Source organism: Lotus japonicus, chromosome 2, assembly GCF_012489685.1.
Source record: "Lotus japonicus ecotype B-129 chromosome 2, LjGifu_v1.2".
Lineage (NCBI taxonomy): Eukaryota > Viridiplantae > Streptophyta > Magnoliopsida > Fabales > Fabaceae > Lotus > Lotus japonicus.
The window spans coordinates 70,198,602-70,215,375 of record NC_080042.1 but is presented as its reverse complement, the minus strand read 5'-3'; positions in this window follow the sequence as shown (position 1 = coordinate 70,215,375).

Below are 16,774 nucleotides of genomic sequence, written 5' to 3'. Positions count from 1 at the left end.
TCTATCTATCTATCTATCTATCTATCTATCTATCTATCTATCTATCTATCTATCTATCTATCTATCTATCTATCTATCTATCTATCTATCTATCTATCTATCTATCTATCTATCTATCTATCTATCTATCTATCTATCTATCTATCTATCTATCTATCTATCTATCTATCTATCTATCTATCTATCTATCTATCTATCTATCTATCTATCTATCTATCTCTCTCTCTTACCTACCTCTCTCTCTCTATGTGTGTAATCGCTGCAGTTCTTTGAATAAAAGCTTTTCTGTAAGTACTTTTCCATCATGTTTTCCATCATGTTTTTTAGCTACAGAAGAACCTGGTATCAGAGCCTTCTCCCGTGAGGGAAGGGTTCTGGAATCAGTAGTTAGTTTTTGTTGGATTCAATCTTTTGTTTTTCTGCAACTTTATTTCTTCTTACTGTTTTCATTAATCACCTTGTTATTATCTTCAAGTCCTTAAGGCTTAGTGTGAGGTATCCCTGGAGTCTAGTGGTCCCGGCAGTAAAGCCTGAGAGGTTGTGAGACCGTTGGTTTAGCTAGATTGGGAAGAAGCGTTATCCTTCTTAAGTTACTTAAGTTAATAACATGGCTAGATTAATCAAAACCCTAAGTGAAATAAGTTTAGGAAAAAACAAACAGATCATGATTCCATCAACATCCAACTCTGGTTCTAGTAACCAAGATCAAGAACTCTCTAGGGTAGCCCAACAAGAGTTAGAAATAGCTTCAATAGAAAGAGCACTTCAAAACTGGTCAATCCCGATAGTTAAAAAGAAAGAAATATATAAACAACACACTTTATTCAATAGAGCAGATGATTCTATCTTTACAATAGAATGTTGTCAACATAGTTCTGATCACACAAGTACTATAAAATTATTAAATGAAGATGTTCTAGATCAACACATTAAAAATGGTTTTAACTTCATCCATGTAGGTTTAATACAAGTAGCTGCAAAACCTAACTTTCGTTTAGGAATCAATTCTCCTATAATAGTAATGTTAAGAGATATGAGGCTATTAAAGCCACAAGATTCGTTAATTGCAGTCTTAGAGTCAAATCTTCATGATGGTCCTGTTTTCTTTAACTGCTATCCAAACTATGCTCTGAATCTTCAGAATAGTTGGACCAAAAATGCCATACAATTAGATTTATTGGCAAACAATGATATTTTTGAAGAAGAAAGTGATCCTTTCTCAATAATATATAGAGTATATTATAAAGTCTCAAAGATCAATTATAATTTTAAAGCTTTAAGATCTTCACCCAAACAAGAAACCATTATGCTAGAAGCAAACCTTAAAAGATCTTCAGTACAAGTTCCAAAGAAACTTACTCATGAAGAAGTCATGAGTAAAGTCCCTGAGGAATGGGTATTCAAGAATTCCCTGCCTCAACCAAAAATTCATACTACTCAAGTAAGAGAATTGTTTCAAGAAGGAGCAAATCTCACTTTAAGAATGAATAGATCAAACTCATTTAGTATTAGATCTCCTCAACAGTTATACAGAGTAGATCTCCCAAGATCTTCTGTATCGTCAAAACTAAAAGGATTAGATACAACGTCTAGTCCTAATATAGCAACACCTATATATCAAGATGAAGAATCTAGTAATTATTCTCCAACCCCTTCGCAAATCAACATGCTAAGTAGGGTAAAACCTAGTTTTGAAATAGACAAAGATTTCATTAAAAAAGATTTTATGGCCGAATACAATAAAGATAAAAGATTATGGTACTTTAAGAATTACAGTAAACAAGAAACTGAAACTCTTAAGGCCTTTTATTATGAGGAAATGGAAGTTTCTGAAACAAACGTCTATTTTTTTGATTGGTTCGAAAACCATTGTATTAAAAATAATCTTAATTATCCTTTCTGGAAAAACGTCAATCCAATAACAAAAATAAATACCACTTGGAAAACTCCTGATAATAACACTATTACTTCAGAATACCCTCCACAAACTGGAGTGAAAATAGTCATAAAAGATGGTCATGAAATCGAAGCATCTCCTTATAAGGCAGAAGCTAACAAAGTTCATCAACAATTAAATTTTGCAAACACTATGCTAACAGTCATGTCAAAACAGCTAGAAAGAATAGAGGTTCAAAAACCCTCTATTACAACCAAAGAAGCTTCTTCATCGTTTACCTTAGGAAACCCTTTTCAAACTCCTATTTTCAAAATTCCTCAATACACTAAAGAAGAATTTAATTCCTTTAATCTCTCAGGAAGTGTAGAAAAATTAAAAGAAAAATTAAACAAGCTTTCAATAAATCATTTGGATAAAGATTTAAAAATCAATAAAATTAGAAAGATTGGGCCAGATAACAACACAAGAGCCTACTATCCAAGACCTTCCTATTCTGATATGAGGTTTGAAGAAAGAAAAGAATTTATTCAAAATACCTTTAGTGGAACTAGCCTTGATGAATGGAATATTGATGGCTTTAGTGAACAAAATATATTAGATATTACGCATCAAATGATTATGGCTGCCACAGCCTATAAAGTCCATAATAACACCGACAGAAATGCAGCATTAATGATTACTCATGGCTTCACTGGTCAGTTACGAGGCTGGTGGGACAACATCATGACCCCTGAAGATAAATCAACTATATTAGAAAAGAAAAAAGAAAATGGAGAAGAAGATGCTGTAGCAACATTAATATATACTATTATACTTCATTTCATAGGAGATCCTAGCATATTCAGAGAGAGAGCTTCAAGCCAGCTCGCTAATCTCTATTGTCCTACCATGTCCGATTACAGATGGTATAAGGACACCTTCTTCTCAAAGGTAACCTTAAGAGAAGATGGCAACAGCGCCTTCTGGAAGGAGCGCTTTATTGCAGGATTACCTAGATTAATGCAATCAAAGGTATTAGATAATTTATCACTTTTTAATCAAGGAAATCCAGTAAATTTTGGTTCACTCTCATTTGGACAATTGCATAACACTATAGTACACACAGGAATACAAGTTTGTACTGACTTCAAACTTCAAAACAAAATGCAAAAAGATATGCAAATCTCAAGAAAAGAAGTAGGTAGCTTTTGTGAACAATATGGAGTAGAACCTTTACAAGCTCCTAGTTCAAAAGCTAGAAGGATTAATAGATCCAAAACAAAGCCTTTTCAGGGATATAAAAAGAGAAAACCATTTCAAAAGAAACCTTATGAACAAAGTCCTACTACTCAAAAACCTATAAACAAAAAAGCCGTAAATCCTAATAAAAAGAAAAATGTCTGCTGGAAATGTGGAAAGCCAGGACATTATGCAAACAAATGCAAAACTCAACAAAAAATTAATGAATTAGATTTAGACCAAAAACTCAAAGATAGTCTAATCAGTGTTCTCATTAATAGTGAAGATCCTCACTACTCTTCAGAAAATGAATATGAAGGAGATGAAGACCAAGATGTAAATCTGGTCGAATACTCATCTGATTCTCATTCCTCTTCAGAAGAAGAAAGAGAATGTGTTAAAGATAGTTCAGGATTCTGTGATTGTGCAGGATGCTTAGGACAAAACGTCAATATGCTAACCCAAGATCAAACTATGAGTTTAATCTCTATAATAGACAAAATGGAGGATTCTCCCTTAAGGGACGAATTTCTACAACAACTAAATCTTTTGGTCAAGAAGGAAGAAACCTTGAAAAAGGAAATTAGCCCTCCAATAAATAGCATGAATGAAATTTTTAATAGATTTCGTCCTAAACCAACCATAACCTTATTGGTCATTATGAATGGAATGTAATGCCACAAGGTTTGAAAAATGCACCTAGTGAATACCAAAACATCATGAATGATATATTCTATCCATACATGGACTTTACCATTGTATATCTAGATGATGTCTTAGTATTCTCAAAAGGCATAGATCAGCATGTTCAACATTTAGAAAAATTTATAGAAATCATTAAGAAAAATGGATTAGTAGTTTCAGCAAAAAAGATGAAAATCTTTGAAACCAAAACCAGATTTTTAGGATATGAAATTCATCAGGGACAAATTACCCCAATACAAAGATCGTTAGAATTCGCCAAAAACTTTCCAAATGAATTAAAAGAGAAAAATCAATTACAAAGATTTCTAGGTTGTGTTAATTATGTAGCAGATTTTATCCCCAACATAAGGATAATTTGTGCCCCTTTGTTCAAAAGACTTAGGAAAAACTCTCCGCCATGGTCTGAAGAAATGAGCCATAGTGTTAGAGAAGTCAAAAGATTAGTTCAAAACCTACCTTGTTTAGGAATACCAGATCCAGATGCTTCATTAATTATAGAAACCGATGCATCAGAATTAGGATATGGAGGGATACTTAAGCAGGTAAAACCTCAGTCTTCAAAAGAACAAATAGTTAGGTACCATTCAGGTATTTGGCACCCAGCTCAACAGAAATATTCCACAGTTAAAAAAGAAGTTCTTTCAATAGTTCTATGTGTTCAAAAATTTCAAGATGATGTTTTTAATAAAATTTTTTTGATAAAAACTGATTGCAAAGCAGCACCTTCAGTTTTACAAAAGGATGTTCAAAACCTAGTTTCAAAACACATTTTTGCCAGATGGCAATCTTTACTTTCTTGCTTTGATTTTGAAATAACTCATATTAAAGGAGATAGTAACTCCCTTCCAGATTTTCTAACCAGAGAATTTTTACAGGGAAAACATGAGTGATACAAAACCCAAATCAAAGGATCAATATGGACCCCCACTGGGTTCGTCAGCATCATCATCACCATCAGGATCAAAAGCAATAGTAGTAACCCCTATCAAGGTTGCTGAATCTTCAATACCAACCACCCCTTCAAAGCCTTCTCAAAAACTCACCACAGCTCAAATTGTCAAAACACCTCACCAAAAAACCTCACTAGTCCCATTAACCAATAAATATACAGTATTAGCTCAAAGCCCTTCAAAATCCCCTGCCAAACCCGAGCCAACCGAATATCTAGAAAAGCCAGATGGTGAGCCATCTCTCATTATAGAAAGAGAACATTTCTCTTTAAGTCCTAGAGAAATAGCCACTCAATTATTCCCTACCAACTTTCATTATGTCCCTGGACACCCCAAGAAGACCAGATTATTTTATGAATTCATTCTAGTAGATTCTGACTCCATAGAAGTCACACATAACCAAGATAAACAAGGAGAAATAGCGTTCTCCAAGATCAAAATCCTTAAAGTCCTTACACCCCAGGATTGGAATGCTCCTCTTCATTATTTTAAGCAGTTTTCTAGACAGTTCGACCCTCCTAGTTATAACTACTTTGATTATACAGATGCCTGGTATTACGCCTTGTATCTTTATCCTTATCAACACTCCTGGTTCATTTGGTTCAAAAAGGGAATCTCTTTAAAGTTCCCTCAATGGTTTAAAGTTTGGTTTTGCAAGGTAGGACTCGATGAGTCTATCTTTCCCGAAGAAGTAAAACCATTATTCAAGTACTTTGCTCAAAAGTCAAATTTCATTATGGAAGACAAACTCCTCATGTTCACAGCTTCGCAAGCCATATCTTGGATTTTAACCTGGGATTGGAGAACTGTAGAAATTTATGAGGATACAGAACTCTATCAGCTCTATCGCATTTTTAAAATAAAATGGTGGGCAAAATTCAATATCTCTCTAATTCAACAGACAAAACTTGAAGCTTGGATAAAGACTTATCAGCTTACTCAACAAAGCAAGAAACAGCTGTCAACTACCCCTGTTTCTCGTCTCAATCAAGAAAGTTCATTTCTTCAAGAAAGATCAAGGCTCATAGCCGAATTAGCCGCAGCAAGCTCTCCCCAAGAATTTCAAAAGAAAATAGATATGATGAGTCAGAAGTCTGGCTCAGATACTTCATCAGTCAACAGCCAGAACTACCTTCAAGAAAATGAAGATGACTGTTTAGGCATCAACTATCATCCATACACTTAAGGACAAAAGGTCATTATCAGCCCTTCTCATCATGATCAAGAAAGAATCTGCTTCCTAATATTGGCCGACAAGGAATCCACTTTCATTATTAAAGCTACTATCCACTTTCATTATTAAAGTTACTTTTCATTAACTGTAGTTACTTTTATGTAAACCAGAGTTACTTTCGAAAGTAACCATGGTCAAAACTTGTATAAATAGGTAGCTTAGTAAGAGTAAGAGGCATCGGGTTTTTGACCTACCTCTCTCTCTCTCTCTCTTACCTACCTCTCTCTCTCTATGTGTGTAATCGCTGCAGTTCTTTGAATAAAAGCTTTTCTGTAAGTACTTTTCCATCATGTTTTCCATCATGTTTTTTAGCTACAGAAGAACCTGGTATCTATCTATCTATCCATCTATCCATCCATCCATCTATCCATCCATCCATCCATCTATCCATCCATCCATCCATCCATCCATCCATCCATCCATCCATCCATCCATCCATCCATCTATCTATCTATCTATCTATCTATCTCTCTATCTATCTCTCTATCTATCTATCTATCTATACTATATATAAAGGGAGAGTTTTTGTAGCTTGGAGGGTAAAATTGTAATTTAGTTATTCAATACACATAAAATGACGTTTTTCTATGGTCAGTTCAGTAATTTTGAAAAATTTAAGAAATAATCAAATCTTAACCGTCTATTTCAGTTAATCTTGATCATCCGCTGTCTAAGAGAAAAGTTTCTCTCTCTCTTGAACGTTTGAGTTTCTGGCTGTTATCCGTTTCAGTTTCACTCCCTTTTCCTTTCCCATCTTCCCATTCGAGGGTTCCAAAACGCTAGAACGTCAAAGGGAGAAATCAAGAGAGAGAGGATGAGATTGGAGGCGACAGACGTTGAACTGCCACCGTCGACGATGGAACTTCACTGAGCCCCGGCGAGGTCAAACTTCTTGGCGGAGGTGAAGTAACTTGCGTGGTTTCTGGAGTGACCTTGGTCTCTTTCCTGATCTTCATCTCCCAACCTATATTTTTGTTGGGATTTTTGTTTGCTTCTTGCAGACGGTGGTGGAATGATATGGGATTTAGGGATCATCAGGATTTGGTCGGGACGATCTTCCTTCCGAGGTTCTCTTTCCATGTTTGTTATTTTCGTTTTGCTAATTTCTGCTTTCACCCACTACCATTGCATGTTTTGTTCTCTGTATTCTATTATGAACCGAGTTTTACTTATTTTTCCCCTCGGCTTGCGGTGGTGATTCGTCAATCTCTTTTGTTAAAGCTTTGGTTGCTTTTCTTTGGCAGGTCGAGATTGGAAAGTATGATTAATTCCACAGCAGGTAAAGTGTGTTTTCACTTAGAAATTTTGAAACCATTCACTGATTGTGTTTGATGGCATCCCTATCTCTCTCTCTCTCTCAATTAGTTAATTTGAAGTGCTTTGAGTCTAAAATTCATGTTTGATAGAAACAAAACAGAATGATGGTGGAGCTTCACTCGCAAGGATCAATCAGTGAATTGAATTGGTCCCAATGGCTCCCCACCAGCTCTTTTGCTGCTGACATAGTTTTTAGATTCATAGCGGGTGCCAAATCTAGCTCTTTTGGCCACTTTGTATCATGCCCACTACGTTTCTTCACTATATCAGTCCTTGAGTCAAATTGGTAAGATAAGTCACTACACGGGTATTCTTCTTTTCTTTAGTTTCTCCAAAAACCTGTGCTTTTATCTATGCTCTGCTCCAAGTGTTGGCTATTACACTATTATATTTTTGTACACTTTTGAAGTATTTGACAATAGAACTTACAACAACCATGTTTGAGATTATTCTGTCATTGTCATTGTTTTGCTCTGCTACGATATTCTTTCTTTTGGCCAACATAATCTTAGATATTTTCCCAAGCATCCTCACATTGTACGACATCCTACCACATAGAACTGATGTGATTTCATTCAATAAAATCCTATGAATTTATTGAAGGTATGAAAAACGGTAGAAAGGGGGGGGGGGTTTGAATAACGTTTTCAGTATAAAACTTCCACCTTAAAGATTTCGACAAATCTTTCGAGAACTTAAGTGCTAAAGATAAGAGATAGAAAAGCACACAAGGATTTTATCCTGGTTCACTTGATAAATCACTCAAGCTACTCCAGTCCACCCGTTAAGGTGATTTCTTCCTTCTTAGAATGAAGGCAATCCACTAATCAGGTAAGAGTTACAACTGCACTTGAAACCTACAAGTGACTAACAATTACACTGACTTAGCTCACACTAAGATTCACTCTCTTAGTCTTCTCTAGGATCCGATCAGCCTTGATCTCCTAAAGGAACTAAACAAACTGTTTATCAAAGAATTGTTTACAAGAGATTTGCTTCTAAAAAGCTAATAGTAAACTCAATGAATTTCAGATGAAAGAAAGCTTAGAAGAATTTGAATTTGTCTTGCGCGTATGTGAATGCTTCTGGCCGCTTCTTTCAGTCTTCAGCCTCTTTATATACTCCAAGGATTAGGGTTGAGCGTTGCATGGGAAATGCTACCGTTGGAGGGCAGTTCTGGAAAATCCAGCTTCTGCTGTGTCTGAGACTGTTAGGTAGGTCGTCAGGATAGTACATATGCTTTTGTACTTGGATAGCGACACGACCTTTAAACCTAGGAGACTTCTGATCAGGGGAATGCTTCATATTGGAACTTGTGAAGCCGGTTGATCAGAGTCAGAGGGAAAGCCCAGATCCTCTGACCATTGTTTCTTCTGATTCTGAACTCAGAGGGAAGAACATGGTCTTCAGAGTATCTTGCTTCTGGACATCAGGACTTCACTAATCAGCTTCTGGATCTTCAGAGTCTTCTACACCATCAGAACATCTGAGCCTTCAGTGTTTCTTGGTTATCAGACTTTCTGGATCTTCAGAGCTTCTCGTGACTGAGTCCACATCAGAGTTTGTATAACTTCAGAACTTCTGAAGCTTTTCCACTGTTCATACTGAACATGGTGAATGCGAAAGCGTTGCTTGGGTAGCTCTTTATACACAGTGCTTCTGATTTGTGTGAGATTGAGTTGAGGTCAGAGCCTGCAAGTAGCACACTCAGAAAAACACGTTAGAGTACCACAATTGTTCATATCAAAAAGGTTAACTTGTAATCATCAAAACATAGAGTTGTACTACTAGATCAAAACTTGATCTTACATTTATATGTGGTGTTTGGTTCATGTCTGAACTTGCTATTACTTCAGCAGTATACTTAAGATTAAGGGAATTATGTGTTTTTTAAATATGGATTTAGACTATTTTTCACCTATTTGGGTCTATAGTTAGTGTTTGGTATTTAATGTGTTCTCTTCCCCCGTTTTTTTATCAGTCACCTATTCCGCTATGGAAAGTCACTGTATTACAAGTGAATATCAAGTTGGAAAAACTCGCAGAAGAAGATTTTGGCCTTGAAATAGATATCAGAGGGTTCTCAATACTTGATAATCCCTCTATGCCGTCAGAGGTAAATAAATGTCAACTTCATCCAACATTAAACCGTAAGTGTAATTTTTTTATTTTTGTTACTTTGTTTACAAGTGTCTTATTTCTTGAGTTCAGGTGAAAAGGTCATGTCTTGATGTTCAGCTCTGCAAAGAAGGAACTCAAGATTGTGATGCATCTATCAAATGATACCACTTCGGGGGGATTACTTAAATTTCCAAACGCTTATAAAAAAGACTTAAATTTCCAAAGCATAGCAATATAGAAACGGTATTTGATTATTTTTTCAAGCTTATATCTGTCACTTATTTCCCCTGTGAATTCAAGCTTTTATATATTTGTAACATGTTCAATTGTTATTTCTGTTCAAATTAAGTTTCCTAAATCAGCCCTATAAACTACATTGATATGGTCATCTTTGTTGGTTTAGTTGAATGGACGGGATAAGGATAAAGCAGCGGGAGAAGCATATAGATAGAGAAAAGGAGAGGGAAAGCTATAGATATGGGGAGAAGGACAAGGGGAAAGATAAAATTAGAGAGGAGGGGCAGATAGATCGAGATAAAGAGGCAATTGCATATAATTTACCATGGGTAATTTACCTTATCTTCTTGATCTTGAATAAGTAAATGTGTTGCAGGGTGTGATGGCAGAACCATCTCGAGAATAGGTTTGTTTTCTGCTGTACGAAATACTCCTAGAGCATCTTTTACACATTGACAGTTAACAACTGATTAACCACCTTATCCTACTTGATTTTTCCTTTACTTTATCTCTACATGTTCTTTTTTCCTTCAACGTTATCAAGGTTAGATTTAATTTAGCTTTATTTAACAAGAGGACGATTAGCTTGATCTATTCTACCAACTTTTTGTTCTTATCAGCTACTCAAGGAGGTTCCACTATTACTGGCACAGATCCTGATCTACATAGATTAGGCATGGAAGGCGCTCAAGATGTGTGTCACATTTTAGTTATCTACCATGAACTGTTTGTATTTATGTGAACCATAGAGCTTAATAAGAAATATAGCTTTTCTTTTCTTTTTCGGGTTAATTTCTTCCTCCCATTTTGTACTCCTCTTACAGTGTTGTCCATAAAACTGAGATGAATAGAGAATATTGGAATGAAATGATCTATATGTTGCACTTGATAAATAAAAATTAGCGCTCTAAATGTTTTAATTCATAAAGAATAACAAAGAAAGATATTTTATTTTGATCTATGCTTTATAGCCTAGTAATTCATTTACTTGAATATGAATAGGGCGCAGGTATTCCACAAGCGCCTTTTTTTTTATCACTTTTGTCTCATCTTTCATTTTTAAATTTTATATATTTCAATATTTTCATTGTTTTCTATTTGGCAATCATCTCATTTCAAAGAGTGCGATGTTTAGTTGTTGAGTGGTAGAATTTGTTTCACTTCTCTTTCTGAGGTTATGAACTCAACAAGCCTTTTTTTCTTCGCATTTTCCTACCTTTGACTTCGTCATCCAGAACTCAACATTTTCTTGCGATGGTGCAGTTTCACAGAGGGGCTTAGGTTAATGGAAACAGTGGCGAGAAAGGCTAAGCTCTGCGAACCGAGGGTGTTATGTTATTTGTTGCTTTACCATTTTAGTTTGAGCATTCTCTCTGTTTCTATCTCAAATATATCTTTTACATGCTGGCAACTTCTTATAAATTTCTATTGCAGTAACTTAATTGATTCTAATTTAGCTATTTTTATTTTCAAATATATAATTAGTTTTGAATATTCTGTACCATATATATATTTTCTTAAACCTTAATTTCCTTTTCTTTGAAGTAAATAATTTTCTTGATGAGTCTGGAACAAACAAGTATGAACCTGAAATAGTTTCAATAGACTCTTTGTTTGTTCTTTGAGTAGTAGGCAAGGGTTTTGATCTTCTTCCATCTTCAATTCAACATTAGATTTTTCCCTCCCTTGCTTTTCATAGATTACTATTCAGTTTCATGCTATTATCCAGTTTATTTTCCTAATTGGTTTTATTGATTATTCTTCAGGTGTGTTTTTTTCCATGGAGAAGATCGACATTATATCTTCTAACTCTTTGATGTGAGCCTCTCAAAGAACAGGGCACTAAGAGCTGACTCTAGCACAGTTCAAACAGGTGAGGGCTGAATAGTTGTTACCTGACCACTTTACGTGTTCAATATTGGTAAATGTCTGTTCTAACTTGCAAGATCAATAAGGTACAAGTCTGCGTACTTCCAATATTTCAAGCTATGCTGCTACACATGGTTTAGGAGAAGATGATTTGCATCTTTTGTTTTTCTTTTAACCTTGACGTAGAATATACAGCCGACTGAGTACATGGTTAGCTGTTTTCTGAGTTAAGTCGGTAGTCCAATCCATGGTTTGATTTTACCATTTTTTTGGCCCCATTGGGCATGGTAGTTATGAGACTATTCATAGAGCTCTTCATCTTGGTGTTCATGTCAAGACGAATACTAGGACCAAAATAATTAAAGACAAACCGTATAAAGTTCCACAGGATGTGATCTAATTGAGTCCATGTTGAGTGAACTTTAAGCAAGTATGAGGGAAACTGGAATTGGTCTACATGATGGGGAAAGAAATTGTGAGTCCTTATGGCCTATATTTCAAATTTCTCACAAAAAGTGCCCCTACATATTTGATGTTGATTGCAAAATGGAAGAAGTTTGTACAGGTTATAGGGAAGGAGGGAAGGTTCAAGTAGCTGTAGTTTTTCAAAAACTTGTGTGGTGGATTTTTGTAGGTGAAGTGAGTTATTGATCAATTTTACTGGGCTATCATTGTCTTGGTGAGTTTTCACTTTTGATTTTAGTAGATGTATTATGAACTTTCTTGAGGGGTTGTCCTTGAGATTTTTTTTTTTTGGTTTATGGTTTAGGGTTTAGGTTGCAATGTTTTTTAGGTTTAATACATTTAAAATGTTAAACAACTTTGGTTTATTCCTCGAGATTTTTATCTATTAATAAATATTACTTTTGATTCAAAAAGCATTGATATTTTTTGTTGTGGAGGTGTCGGAAGTCTAAGGAAAATTATAGAATGACCACTAATTTGAGGTAATTGATAATATTGGTAAATTCTATCAAATACAAAGGAAACATAAACATAATCAGAGTTCTCCTCTCGGGCCAAGGTAAATGTGAGGCCCCTAATTACATATATCTTAAAGAATTAAGAAAATAAGCTTTTTTTCTCTTCTTCCGTTAAAAAGTGTATTAATATTTAATCATTGTGGCTTCTATTTTGATTACTCAATTTAACAACTAAAATGGGAGTTACTGTTAGAAATAAAGTCTTTTCTAACTAAAAAAATGTAGGTTCCACAGTCATAAAAATGAATGGTCATTAGTTAGTATTCATTTGGAATGCATCAAATGTGTTAAGGTCATAATTATTTGTTATGTAACCATTAAGCATTAGTTTTATGTTTATTTAGTATTTTTTATTGAAGTGTTGTGTATGGTTATGAATTACTCTTTGAATAAATGGAGTACAAGCAGCATGTGTGAATGAAGCAAATAGTTTTCTAGAGCTAAGAGTTCTTGCTATCACTGTCAAATTGAATCCTAAAAAGGTATGTTATGTGTTAATGTATTGTTTGATAATCAATATTTATATCCATTGGAGAAGTCAAATGTAATATTTGAGGCATCATTTTGCATTTTCGATGAGACTAGGTCTTTAGAATATTTTTTAATTTTATGGAGGTTGGTTTGAAATTTGCGAAGATGGAGGCGAGAAGTTAGTCTCTTGGTAAATTCTATGATATTATCTTATATTTTGTCAAGATTGAAAAAATTGGAAGTTATTGCTTATCAAAAAAAAGTGGAAGTTATTATGTTAAATTACCAACCATCAAACAATTTTCCATTTTTTGAAATGAAGGATGCAGACGATGATCTTGATCAAGAAATGAAGATGTAGACAGTGAGATCTTTAAAGGTTTTACAACTTTCAATATGCATTTGAAGAAGGCGAGTCGAGAGCCATAAATGTGCATACATTTCTGAAGGCAAAAAGGCAGCAAGAATGCAAATGGAATAGACAGTTGTGATTGAATTTATAATTTTTTTTTGAGCTTTTACAAAAATAACCATGGTTTTTTTTTTAACGTAAAAATAACCATGGTTACATTTCAAGTCCAGTGCAATGAATTATTTAATTATTTAATTACCCTTCCCTATCTATTCTTAGTTTACTTTCAATGTTCCAAATAAAAAAATGAAAATCTTTTCGGTGTCTATAATTATTAGCTCATATACATTACTTCAACTCTACAATAAACTATTGAATATTATATAAAAGATGCAGCATTTAGATAAAATAAAGAAAAAAACCACAAATAAAAAAGTTGTGCTTCAACAAAACAAAAACAAACACATTTATGATGAAAAAAAACTTACAAAATAATATTTTTCTATATCAAAAGTTAATTTTATTTTTTTAATTCATAAATTATATTTAATAAACACATCAAAAATAACATAAATTTTAAAAAAATTCACGTGATAAACAAAAATGAATACCCCCGTGCATCGCACGGGTAAAAGGACTAGTATATTTGTAAAGCTCACTTGAGCTATAAGTATTAAATGCATTAAACAAATTAAATTTCTATTTAACTTTTAATTTAATGTAACTTTTGAAACTTTTTGTTTTTTGACTTTGCACATGCCAATATAACTTTTTGAAAAATACATATAACCTCTATAATTGAAAAAAAAAACATAATAATTACATGCCAATTTTTTTTTTTTTTTGACATTACACATGACAATATGCATCATATGACTTTGAGAGAAATCTTAACCGCATCATATAATATGGTGAATGATAATTTTATAAAGTTGTAAATTGTAACACCTCTCATTGTTACTGAAAGTGCAAATTCCCTTCAACTAATGACAAATCTGTCATCTTTCTCTTCATCATTCATTTTTCCAAATTCACTTAATATTATCGGTTACTAATATGGATCAGTCTGATTTATTATGAGTGCATTACTCATTCATCTTTTCTTCAAAATTAGTGAAACCTTCCATATTCTTCAATGTTTAATCTTCAAATATAAATACACCTCATCTATTTGTGTTTTATGCAACTCTCATTCAACCCCAATAAATCATGAAATATAGGTGTTACTTGTATTCTTTTCGTCATTTGTTTTCATGTCATGCGTCCAAACTTGCTATGGTAAGTTACTATTTGGATTTTTAATTGGTCGTTGGGTTTTTAATTGGAGGGGAAAAAATTAAAATAAAACTAAGTAATATTTTGATATACAAAAATATTGAGAGTTAAAATTAATTATAATAAAAGAATATTTATTAAAAAATAATTAAGAAAAAGTAGTCTTTAAATAAAAAGTAGCGCTCTATAAGTATTTACCATTAACTATTATATGTGTGTATTCGTTAAAAAGTTTTTTAAATATAATTTTTGATCTATTATATATTAATAGAAATGACTTGAGAAAGAATAACAGAGTAAAATAACTATGACCAAAGTTCAATAAATTTAAATTTAATAAATAATTCTTTACACTAATAAAATCATTTCTTATTATAATTTTTAAAGTTAAAACTTCTTTATTGTGGATGTACAGTGTAAAAAAATATGTCATTATAACTTATTTATGATATTAAAAATTTATTACTTGATTTAATATATTTCAAATTCACATAATGATTTTTTCTATTTTTAAATGAATAAAATATTAAACTACTTTAGTGTTAATTATTTAATATCAATTATTAGGGAGAAATGCATGCGTGTTTAATAACAAAGTTTTTGTTGTTGAACATATATGAGACTATTGCTTGGTTCGTATGTTATGCTGGGTCAAGGAGAAGTGTATGATTGTCCATATGATTTGGAATAGTTTGCTAGAGGCTTTGGGCGTATTGAATGGCCACTGAAACAAAAGATGCCACGAACCGTGTATTGGGAGCCACCGCCAGCAATTGTTTTGAAGTTTAATGTGGATGGAGCGTCGAAAAGGAATCCAATGGTCAATGGTATTGGTAGAGTTTTGAGGGATTATGGAGGAGAGGTGTTAGGTTACTTTGCAAAAGGAACTAAAATATTGTGGCATGTGGGCTTTTGACGAAGGTCAAGTAGTGTTACATGCTTTGTTATTTTTTCCAACAATTTAAATTTTCAAATGTGGTGGTTAAAAGTGATTCCTCCTTAGTGGTCGGGTGAGTGTCTACGGGAGATAGAAGGTCAATGAAATTGAAACATGTATTTAATCATATAGATCATCTGATGTCTATAATCCAATGTGTTGGTGTAGTGTATGTATTGCGTGAGGGAAACACCGTGACAAACTTTTTGGCAAATCAAGGGTGTGGTAGGGAACAACAAATATGGGTCTATTGTGATCTAATGTAATTATCTAAATGAGAAGATTTTTCTCATTTTGTTGTGTTTCAATAAAGTTTTCTTAAAAAAATATATCAATTATTAAATTTGAGTAATATTAACTATTTAGATTTAGAGAACTCTAATTCTATTCAATGAAATGTCTCACCTCCGTTATTATTTAATGTATTATATTTTATAATAAACATATTTTAATATTTATTAAAACTATAATAATCATATATAATTTTAAAAATATTATAAATAAACCCGTGCAACACACGAGTATTATTTCTAGTACCATCATACTTTATACTACCCGATTTTATATTATATAAATACCAAATGAACATTTAGTGTAGAAAATGAGGTGCAAACAAACTAGATTTAACCCCCGCAGAAGTCAAATATATAAGCCACGTGATTAATTGAAGTTTGGTTCTGTAAAAAAAAATTGAAGTCTGGTTGCTACATTTTTTTTATAAGCCAAAATTATATTAATCAAGAAGTATAAGGGGTATTTCAATCCAATACAGCAAGAAAAAAAAACAAAAACAAGACAAGACTACACTAGACAAAGGAAAAAAACAGAAACCAACCCCCTGTGTGCAATACCACCCAACCCCTCACGAATTAACCAAACCCACAAGCTGCTCAACGGGCACAACCGAGAGCCTCCAGCAATAAACATTACCCAGATTGCACACAAATAAGTGGATTGGAAACCCATTCAAAAAGGGAATAAGTGAAGCCCTTCATTCCAAATGTCCACTGCAAACCGACAAGAAAACAACATGCGAGGAAGACTCCTCCACCTCTTGACAAAGCCTACAAACAGCAGCAGCTTGATTCAGAACCACACCTCTGGTTCAATGATATCGTGCATGCATGAAAATGTTGTGTCATAAACTCTTCCGTAATTTAAAGCCTGTTTTTTTTTTACATCGGAAAATGCTTTAAAGCCTGTTTGCA